The sequence below is a fragment of the Sciurus carolinensis genome, chromosome 1, assembly GCF_902686445.1.
Source record: "Sciurus carolinensis chromosome 1, mSciCar1.2, whole genome shotgun sequence".
In the NCBI taxonomy this organism is placed as follows: Eukaryota; Metazoa; Chordata; class Mammalia; order Rodentia; family Sciuridae; genus Sciurus; species Sciurus carolinensis.
This window is the reverse complement of record NC_062213.1, coordinates 153,501,306-153,512,476: the sequence shown is the minus strand read 5'-3', so window position 1 is coordinate 153,512,476 and position 11,171 is coordinate 153,501,306.

The following is an 11,171-nucleotide window of genomic DNA, read 5'->3' as shown; positions in this document are numbered from 1 at the left end:
AAGCAGGGTGATCTAATTGTAGGAGTGTTGGTCAGATGTGGAGGGGCCCCAGCTCTGTCCCATCAAGTCTTTTCTTCATTCACATCAGTTTTCAGAGGCTCACTTATATTCTGCTTGGTCATCCCAATGATGAAGAACTCCCTACCAGCCAATTTGGTTTTAAAGCAATTCTGATTGTTAGGGTATCTGCCTTATATGGAGCTAGAAAATGGGGTGCTGGGTTCTGGAGGGGCACATTCCCTCTTTGATGTAGTAGACTAGGGGAGTTCACAGAGGTTTTATTTATTGATTTTTCAGTGTCTGAGACCCACCCTCTTCTGTTACAGTGCCTGTCACCAAGCAAGCCACCCTGGCTCTGGGGCCCATGACCATCCAGACAGTTGAGGAGTCCCAGCTTCAGACAGAGTAAAGAAGCAGTTGGGAAAAAAAAAAACCCTGAAATTCCTTGCTGTAGTGTTTGATTAAGAATAGAGAGAGCAGCCGCTGTCTCTCAGAGTCCTGCAATGTTTGTCTCATTGTGATAAAGAACAAAATTAGAGTGCAGACCCTGTTGCCTAGGATAAATGTCATGTGAAACTCTTCTTGAGACAATACAGTTTGGAGAATCATCACTGTCATTGTCCATGGAGGATGACTCAGTATTCCAGATGTATCCAGGTGCGCTAAGTCCCAGGGGATCAGAGTGCTCTCTTTTAGAAAAGCCAGTTTAATAAATGCAGCCGAATATCACAGAGGCTGTTGGCAGACGCATCCCACTGGTGACTCATGTTGGCCTCCACAATCAATAAAACCTCCGGGGCCTTTTCTCCTTTGTCGATGGGCTATCATATGCTCCTCAACTCAACTCTATGGGGCCTGTGGTGTCCAGGGCTTTTTTTTTTTTTTTAGCTCCTTGGTTACTTTTGCTGTCAAGTTCACAAGTTCCCCGCCAGCATTCTAAATGTCAGAACTGCAAGTGTCTGTTGTCTCCGGCTCCTTGGTACCTCTCCTGGCCCGTGAGGTCCGTGGTCTGTTCATTACCTGTTGAAATTGACTTCATCTGCATGGTCCAGTTCTCTTCAGCTTTCATTTATCCAGACTAGCATGTTTAATGAAATTAAACGTCTAATCTACCCTTTATCAATGTCTGTTCTCTCTTTTCCAGTTCCTCGGCAGAAAAGTTGGAGGAAAGGCAGCAGCCAAAGGGTTCTATTCCTTCTTTGGTCTGGCGAAGCTTCATAATTAGTTCATCTCATGGGTAACAGTTTCAAGATTTTGAAAAAAAAGGCTTCTAAACCAAGCATTTATATTTTTCATAGCACTTTTATACTGTTCAGTAATTCTGAGTTTTATGTTATTTATTATTTTAATACAGAGTTCCATGGACACGATTTGCTAAATTTTGATTGAGTTCGGACACTCTTATGGAAAGCCGAATTTCATATGCCACAACATCATAACCAAGTTTGCCTCATTGCATAAAAAGAATGCTAGAAAAAAATAAATGGTCCTGAGTGGCAACTTTGCAGTTTCCAAACTAGGAGATGTTGGAAGAAATTGCTGTTAGGGGGTCCTTGATTCTCTGCAAAGTCCAAATCACTCATGAAGAAGGGATACAGGTGTTCTCTCCTAAATCTGCTCAAGTGTTACGAGGAAACTAAACTGCCTTTTAAAACTGGGGAATATAAGGTCTTTTCTTTCAGAAACTTAACATTGGTCACTGCAGTCAAAGTTGGTTTTGTTGATTTTTTTGGGGGTGAGGGGGGTATTAGAGATCTAACCCGGGGGGCACTTTACCACTGAGCTACATCCCCAGCCCTTTTTTTATTTTTTTATTTTGAGACAGGGTCTAAGTAAGTTGCTGAGGGTCCCACTGAGGCTGGCCTCGAACTTGTGATCCTTCTGTCTGAGTCTCCAGAGTTGCTGGGATAAAGGCAGGCCAAGTGCCTCACCATGCCCAGCCAAAGTTTTCATATGGAAAACCAAATACACAGCTCCGAAATGCCAAAATTCTTTGCTACAGATTTGTGACTGGGAAGAATCATAGCTAAAAATACTAATAGTAATTCCCACAGCAATAGCAATTTAAAATGTAGATACATCAACAGTACATGCACTCTTGAGTGTGGTTTATTAAAAGGCACTTAGAGCCATTCATAAGGAGGTAAATGGGAGCGCAGGGCAGCCTGTTTTAACAGCCACAAGGGAGTCGGCGGTGAGTGCTGCTAGCGCATTGCTGAGTCTGGGTGAGAGGCGGTGGCTGCAAGGGTAACCTAAGGGAGTGGGCCTGGAAGACAATGTCCTCTGGATTCTGGAGTCTCTCTGTGACTTCTGCAGCTGTACTGTACGCAAAGGAAGCGAGGAGGGTACAGACAGCACTCCTGGAAAGAGGTAAGACACCACGCCCTGTGGTTCTAAGCCTGGGACACCCCCAGGCAAGAGATGGGAAAGTGCCCTGTGGCTGGATTTTGTCCAGGAGGCACAGCAGTCAGAACTCCATTCCACAAAGCTTCTGCCAGGGTGTGCTCAACAGTGTCAGATTTCAGGGCCTGAAGCTCAGTGCTTCTCACAGCTCCCTGCTGGCTGCCCTCTCCCCCACCCTGCAGGCACTGGCCTTAAGCAGCATATCTATTCAATCTTTCTGTGCCTCTGTTATTTCTTCACTGTAATATGAAAACAACATTGCCTACCTAGCTAGACAGCACAGGCTGACTGAGGTAATACCCATTTCACTGTAACTCGCTGCTCTAGGAAGAGAAAAAAAAACTTAAAAAGCATTATCTACTGTGCATTGCAAGTCTCTCACATGCAAGGCTCTTTCCTGTGTCTTACACACTTTAGCTCATTCAATCCTCATGGTAGACCTGTAGGGCTGGTGCGTTTATTACTGATGTTTTGCACAAAGGAAAATGAGGCAAGTGCACAAGCAACCCAATCATGGTACAGCGGTGGAAGTGACACAACAGGGGACTTGAGGCAGGTCTGCCCAACCCTCGTGTCCAGGCTTTGAAGGAATACAGTGCAGAAGAGGAACACACTTCATTCCGCTCTGAGGCCACAGTCACCCTCCAGACCCAGCTTCCTGGGAGACAAACAGAATTATGGGACCAAAACGATTCTGACAGCATCCTTGCAGCTCTGGGGTTCAAAGGGGACTTTGGGGAAATCTTTAAAAATGGATGCCATGATCCCTGTACACACATAACACCTGAATATCAAAGGCCTTTCTGTCCTTTTTGTCCTGGGGATGGCGCTGTGCTGTGGGTGAGGCAGGTATCTCATGCGGGAGGAGAGGCCTATCAAACATCATGCCATGCATGGGGACAGAAAACTAGCACTCTGGATGCCTGGCCTGGAATCATTTGAAAAGAGCATATTCCCAGCTTATTGGAAAAAGCCTTGATCAAAGACCTGGCTTTGAATCCTGGATCCTCCACTTTGAATCAGTACAGGTTTGATTACCTCACTGCATCTCTTAGAGTCCCAGTTTCTTCATCTTTTAAAAGGGATCATGCATAAGCAGAGATAATTGTGCTTATAATTCAGAATTGTGTTGAGGATGAGGTTATTGTTAATATTAGTAATGTCCACCACTGTCTCCCTCCTCCACTCTTACCTCTGAGGTAATCTGCCCACTACCCCCACCCAACCCTGTGGTCTGCACAAAAGCCCCTCTTTTGTCTCTACCATGGTTGATTTGATTGGACTTAACTGGGCAAATCACTCAAAGACTAGTTAGCTGGCCTTCTAGGAATCCATCAAGCGCTGAATGGACATGCTTGAGTTCTTCTTTTGTGATTTTATTCACTGAGAATTGAGATTTAAATTTAGATTTTTACTAATTTAACATTTTTAGAGCTTTATAGTTATTAATTAATTTAAATATAAACAGCCAAAAGGAGTTCACTGCGACACAGTGTATAATTTGGGAATCTATGTTTATTTTCTAGGGAAGGCCAAACAGAAGTCAAAGAGCTGGGGGGGTGAATGAGGAAATTTTATTATAGTGGGAAACTTAGCACACCAAAGAGACTATGAATTCAGATAAAGGTCAAATAAATATGAAGGAAAGCAATGGGAACTCTCAGCTGTGTTCAAACACTGGTTGGGAGGTAGCATTGATTGTAAAGGCCAGATCCTTTCCGTTGTGCACATCTACACCAAAGGAATCTACCTCCAAGCAGGAGCTATTAGAAAGCTCCTCTGGAACAATGCCAAACAAAATAGTAGGAAGTGCCTATTGCTATCAAAATGCAATCTGATAAAACATACTTTTTATCTTATTCCTGGACTTGCAAGAATTTATGTGCTCTTTTTCCACTACCACCCTCATCCCCTACCAAAGAACCAAACAAGAGCCCAAAAGTGCTTATTATATTTAGGTAAAAGACAGTTACTATGTTTTAGATGTGTTTGGTCTGCCAGGGGTTCATGTGTGCAGGCTTCTCCCTCTGTGTGGCAGAGCTGAGGTGGTGGGACCTTGAGAGGTGGAACCTGGTGGGAGGTCACTAGGGGCACTGCTCTCAGAAGGGATTAAGCAGTGCTCCAGTAACTCTCATGGGACCTCAGCCCTTTCCTTCTCCCTGTTGTCTTGTCTTGCCATGTAACCTCTCCCTTTTCCATGTGGGAAGTCCTCAGAAGGTCCTCATCAAAACTAAGTTGGTGACAGTGCCATGCCCTTGAATTTTTAGAACTATGATCTAAATAATTCCCTTTTCTTTATAATGTACCTTGTCTCTAGTATTTTGTTATAGAAAGAGAAATTGCACTAATACAGCAGTTTCTCTCTGGAAAACGCTGATATTAAACTGTTGTCAAGAACTAAGTAAGAAGACGGAGAAATGAGGTCTGTGATGCACGCAGGCACTAAAGTTTTTATAGGTGTGTAACATCCTCTGACTTTACTGCAAAAGCAAGTTCATTTACTTTCTGGAGAAGATTAAGATCAACAATGTCAGAACTCTAAATAAAGTGCAATCAAATGCACAAGAAAGTAAACCACTATGAGTAGAGATAGTAAAAAAATGAAGCATATCAGATTTAGAATCTAAGAACTCTAAATATTGAAGTAATCATACTTAAAGTGAAAAATAATTTTGTGCGAAATAGAATATTAGGTCACAGAAATAAGTGTCAAAAGTGAAACGAGAGAGTCAAAAGAGACTCTAATGTAACTTTTATAAATGAAAAACATTACTATTAAAATAAAACCCAGTGGATGGGCTAAAAAACAGAAAAAAGAATGAACAAAGTGGAAAATAAGAGTTGAAGAAGTTAAACTAGTTAAACTAGAATGTAGTCCAGTGAGAAAAAAAAATGATAAAAAGAAAGATTAATAAGAAATTATTATGGGATCCAGGTCAAGATAGTAGATTAAATATATACATCTAATTTTATTAGCTTTTCCAAGATCATGAAGACTAAAAAGAATTTTATTTTAAAATGATATAAACCACAGGGATGGGCAGAATACAAGAAGAGACAATAACAACAAACATCTGGAGAAGAGAAGGCATATGAACTCTTGATAATGGACTTAGAACTAAGAGAGATGGGCTTCAAGTGGGTGATGGAAATTGACCCACTTTCTGTGGTAAAATGACACAAAAAAAGTACAGGAGGAATATGATAAAAAACATAAATGAGTGCAATAGGAATTAAAGACACCCCGGAGAGGAAGTACAAAAACAAAAGTTCTTTGAGAAGACAATTAAAAATGGATTAATCTCTGGTATATAAACAAAGAGGTGTGTTTACAGATTGGCAACTGTTTTAAATTTAAAGTTAAATTTTAAAAAGACTTTAAACATAAAAACACTTGCAAGCTACCTACTTTATGCATGAGAAAAAATGTTTAAATCCCTACAAAAATATTACATATGAAAATAACTGGAGAAGAAATAGAAACTCTGAATAGCCTTATAATTGTTAATTAACTTCAAACAGTAGCTCAAAAATTTTCTGTAAGGCAAATAAAAGGTTTGGATGATTTTATTGGTATATAATTATCTCATTAAATAGAAGGGACAATATCCAAGATGACCCAAGGCATTTTGAAGACAAGGATGAAGGAATTTGCTTTTTGAGATCAAAAGACTTACTGAAAAGCTACAGTAATAAAACCATGTGGTATTGAAGTCAGAATAATAAAGCCAGCCAATAGAACAAACTTGGGAACCCAGAATAAAATCTACATATGTATTATTGTTAGATGGAGAAAGAGATATCATAGATGTCATGGTGGACCATCTATGAATGGTGCTGCTCTCCCTGGTTATCCACATATAGAAAAAATAAAACTTCTTATTCCTGTATATATAAAAATGAATTTCCTATGGATTCAAATTAAAAAAAAATTTTTTTGTAGTTATAGATGCATAGCATGCCTTTATTTTGTTTGTTTTTTAAATGCTGTGCTAAGTATCAAACCCAGTGCCTCACATGTGCTAGGTAAACACTCTGCCACTGAGCTACTGCCCCAGCCCTGAATTTAAATCTTAAATGTGGAAGGCAAAACTTTAAAACTTTTAGAAGAAATTTAGAATAAAAGAATATTTTTTAAAGACAAAAAAAAAACTGAAAAAGAAAACATTCATAAATTAACCATGTTACTATCATCAAAAGATACCACAAAGAAAATTAAAATATATGCCCCAAGTTGGTGGAAGGTATTTTTGACATAACTGACATGGTATTACTATCCAGAGTATATATGTATATATATTATATATATATATATATATTTTTTTAAATTTAGCAAATTGATGAGGGTAATCCAGTGAAAACTGGGAGAAGGATGAAAATAGACATTTTACAGAAGAGGAGACAAATGACAAATAAACATGTAAAAATATGCTAGGAATCAGGGATAATAAACCATGATGACGGAATACTAGTTTAGCAACACTATATTGGGAAAATTAAGATAACAGCAAATGTTTATGGAGAATGTGGGCCAATGGGAATATAAATTATGCTAAGCAGTGAAATTTTTACAATCACTTTGCAAAATGATTTGGTACTATATAGTAACGCTGAAAATTTGCAATCCCTCTGACTTCCCAATTCCACTCTTAAACATATACTTAGAGAAACTTGTGCATGCGCAGTGGGAAATATGTACAAGAATGAGAAAACGAACCCCAGCTATGTGCATCGACCTGAACTCATTTTGCAAAATAATGTTGAGTTTTAACAGGTAGACTGTATAATGTCTGACCTTTTGCCAACCTTTAAAATGAACGAGATCGTGTTCAAGCATTCATGAATATGTGATAAAACATAAAAACAAGGCAAAGAACCAGATTCTGCAAAGTGACCACGTGGTGTGGGGGAGAAGAACACAGGTAGATGAAAAGTTACTGGTAGTGTTTTAATTCTTTAGCTGCTTTTTTGTTATTTCATTCAATATTCAATCATGTAGCTATTTAGTATATGTATTTTATATATCAAATATTTTTTTCTTTAATATTTTGTTTTGGTTTAACATGCATTAATTGTACATATTCCTGGGGTTCAGTGTGCTATCTGCACATACGGTGTGCGTGGATCAAATCCTGCCTCCCTCTCCTGCTTTCCACCCTCACGTGATCCTTATCCTGCCTTCAAATTGATAATAGAGTTCTTTTGAGCATTCGGGGAACATGAATGAACTTAGGTCACTTGACTCTGGATTGTTCTTGGTCTCAGTTCACAAACGTATGAAATGATTAATTCGGGGGAGACAGACCAGCCTGTGGAGAGTTGGACAAACAGCACAGCAGGCGCTTTGGGTGTTAGTTCTTGCTTTTCCCTCCCTGGGGCATGACCCTGAACCAGGCACTGGGTTTGTTTTCTCTTCTATGAAGGGGCTTGGTTATTGTCATCTGGGGGTGATTCAACCCTCCCATGAAGACAATTTGAGGAGGCATGGAGGAGGAAGTTTTGATTGTCACAATGACCAGGGAACCCAGCTAATCTTTAGTGGCAAAAGCCACAGGCACTAAATGGTCTTCAATGCGGGAGGCAGTTGTGTCCCAAATGCCAGTGGTGCCCCTGTTGAGAAGCACTGCCTCTCGCAGTCCGAGGGGCCTCTGCGCGTCTCTGTGTGATGGTCCCTGCTGGGCTGTCCAGGCCTCCGAAACTTTCAGAAGCAGGCAGGTCTTCCCCTAGTCCCTCCGTACAGATGGCTGTTTGTCTTAACATCAGGAACTTCCAGATTGCAGGAGCTCTGTTCTCACACAGGTCCCTCCTGGGAGCGAAGGACTCCTGGCAGGAAGAAGATTCCATCAATTCAACTGAAGTGGACAATTAGGGACAATGTGCGCACAAGTTCTGTCAGTCAGTGGGGGTAAAACTCCAGCTTGATCCGGTTCTAACTGCATTTTCGGAACAATTGCGCCTGCAGAGATGTGTCATCCTGTGCAAAGCTGAGCAGTGCCCTCCTTGGGACACTCGGGGGATTACAAGACTGGCTGTTGTGAGAAAATGCCTTGGCCACAAGGCGGACACACACTTTGACTTTGGCCAGGGCCAGCACTGTGTGCCTGTGTGATCAGGGGACAGAAGTCCCTTGGAAAAAGGCAGCTTGGTGGTAGGGGAGACTGTTAAGTGATGGGGTGAGGCCATATTTCAATCCCTACTTACTCTCTTGACCAAATGTTCTTGTGCAGTCCACAAGCTATACAACCATACCTAGCAATGGAACTCTCTCATTCTCTACCAATTTGGTAATCTCCTTTTAGCTGCATGTAAGAGCTCCAGAGTCTGTATCACCAAGGTTTCCTGGACCAACAGTGCAATATGTGGGTCTCATCTGCTTTCCAGCCCCTAGTTCTAAGGAATGCATCCAAGTGTGTAGGGGGCCCCCAAGGCGTGATGTTCAGGCTTCCTCACTCTGGTCCCAGTTTGCTCTTCTGCCTGCCACATCCCAGACTCTCTTCTAGGCAGGTTACTATAGTCATACTTCCCAAATCGTGCTTCTGAAATTTTGTCTCCTTTGCCCCTCACACTCTTCCTTTATTCTCACCTTTTATCCACCTCCTTCAGTGTTTGATTCATTTTCTCTCCTTTCTCCTCCAGGAAGCCCTCTGGGATTTTGCCCCAACTACAGAAATCACTGAAAAGTACGATTGTATCTCCCATTGGTCACCGACCGCACAGGTCATATATTGGGAATTAGGATTTTTAGGTAGAAGCCTAATTTGGGGAGACTTTGCCCCCATCCCCCCACTGCTAAACAGTGACCATGGTAACAGGTAGCTCCTTTGCCTGTCCTGTTGGAACAAAACAAACTATGAAAGAAAAAGGAATTTAAAAAACAAAAAGAACAAAGAATTTGGCTTCCTTCAAGATTGGCAATGAGAGCAGCAGGACAAGTTTGCCTCCAAATCTGTGAAACTGGTTTACTTAGTTGGTGGTGAACTTGGCCTGGAATGTTCTGGCACAGTCTTAAAGAAAGTGCTTCACTCTGGGTATAGTGGTAAGCCTGTGGCCCACCCAAGTCCTACAGCAGGGAGTGCACTTGCTCCCTGTCACATCCTGAGCTCATCCAGAAGCATCCATGTCCTTGCAGGTGGAAGCAGTTACCTTGGTTGAGTCCGATTTGTGAATTTAAGAAAGAGAGAGGTTGGGGTGTACCTCAGTGGTAGGGAATTTTCTTAGCATGTGCAAGACACTGGGTTCCATTCCCACACTAGGGGAGTGGTGGGGAGAGAGGAAGAGATATGCTTTTAATGGTTTGTGAAATCTTTTGCAAGTTTGCAGAAGCTCTGGACTACTTGAAAACTCGAATCCACCACAACTCAGCATACTGAATGTTTCAGAAAGTACCTAGAACAGGCATTTTTGCTGAATTTTCCCATCAACATGCTCTTTCCCCAGGAAACTGCCGAGCCTCCTGTGTTCCAGGCACAGTTCTAGGTTTGGGATAAACAGCTGGGAACAAAGCAGACCTATAGCCTGCCCTTTCATAAGCTTCCAATCTAGCTCATCACCCAGCATAGTCTTTGCTCTTTGGCAGGTGTTAGGCCATGAGAGTGATGTCACAGGAGCTCCCAGGGTAGGGAAAACAGCAGACACTTCTTTCTGCAATATCTCCTCCAATATCACTGTTCAAAGTGTGGTTTGTGGCCCCCAGTGCCAGGATCACTTGGAGCATGTTAGGAATGCATATCTTTGGCTCCTTCCAAGACCATCTGAATGAGGCTCTGCCTTTCAGAAATTGCATTTCAAAGATCCCCAGGTGAACTTTACACAGGTTTGAAAAGACCAGCTCCAGAACCCAAGTCTCATGGGCTATCCTGCATGGAAAGTGGAGCAGAATGATCACATGCATTGCAGAAAGTACACACCTGAGCTCCCCAGCAGGTTCAGAATACTGACATGTTAAAGACTGTGACATTCTATGAAAAGAAGCCCAGCACTTAAAAAAAAAAAAAACCCAGTGTGCCTCAAACTGAATTGATGACAAATTACGACCCAACAACTGATCAGTCAGTGGAGCCAGCATCCTGTGGGAGGCACCGTGGGCAAACCAGAAAGGACCTTCTGGCATTCACAGATTTGATTTTATTGGTTTCAATTATTCTACCTGAAGTGGGCCCCTGAGAGGATAGCCAGTAGTTTCACAGAGGCACAGATTTGAATCATGCCTGCTGTTGGACTGGGGTTCGGGCCCAAATCCCCAGGGTTGGGGCGAGGGTGGGGGTTGGAAGGACAGAGAGGACTAGGACCTGCTCCTTCATTCAGTTGGGTTAGTCTGCTTATGACTGTGTCTGGGGCAATGCTCATTGGTTAACAAAACCACCAAACACTAAGGAAAACTGACCCTCACATATGAAATGTCATTATCGTGAAAACTGCTGGTTAGCTTGTGATGTGAGCACAGACACAGACAACTCTGAGTTCCAAGTAGAATGACACTGGGAGAAATCCGGGAGACAATATGTGTATTTCTTACTTGTCGCTTAGGGAATTCAGGAAGGTCCTGGGCCATCTGTGCTCCACAGGTGTCAAGGACTAGTGATGACGGCAGTGAAGGCCATGATGGCTCGCATTTGGGGGAGTTTCTTACATGTCAAGTACTGTCCTAACTTACATGTCCCTCACAACAGCACTGAGAGAATAGCGTAAGCCTCACTTTTACAGATGAGGAAACAGCTGCTTCTTCACTTCTATCCCTTGCAGGCTGGATGTGACTTGAGAGCTAGGTG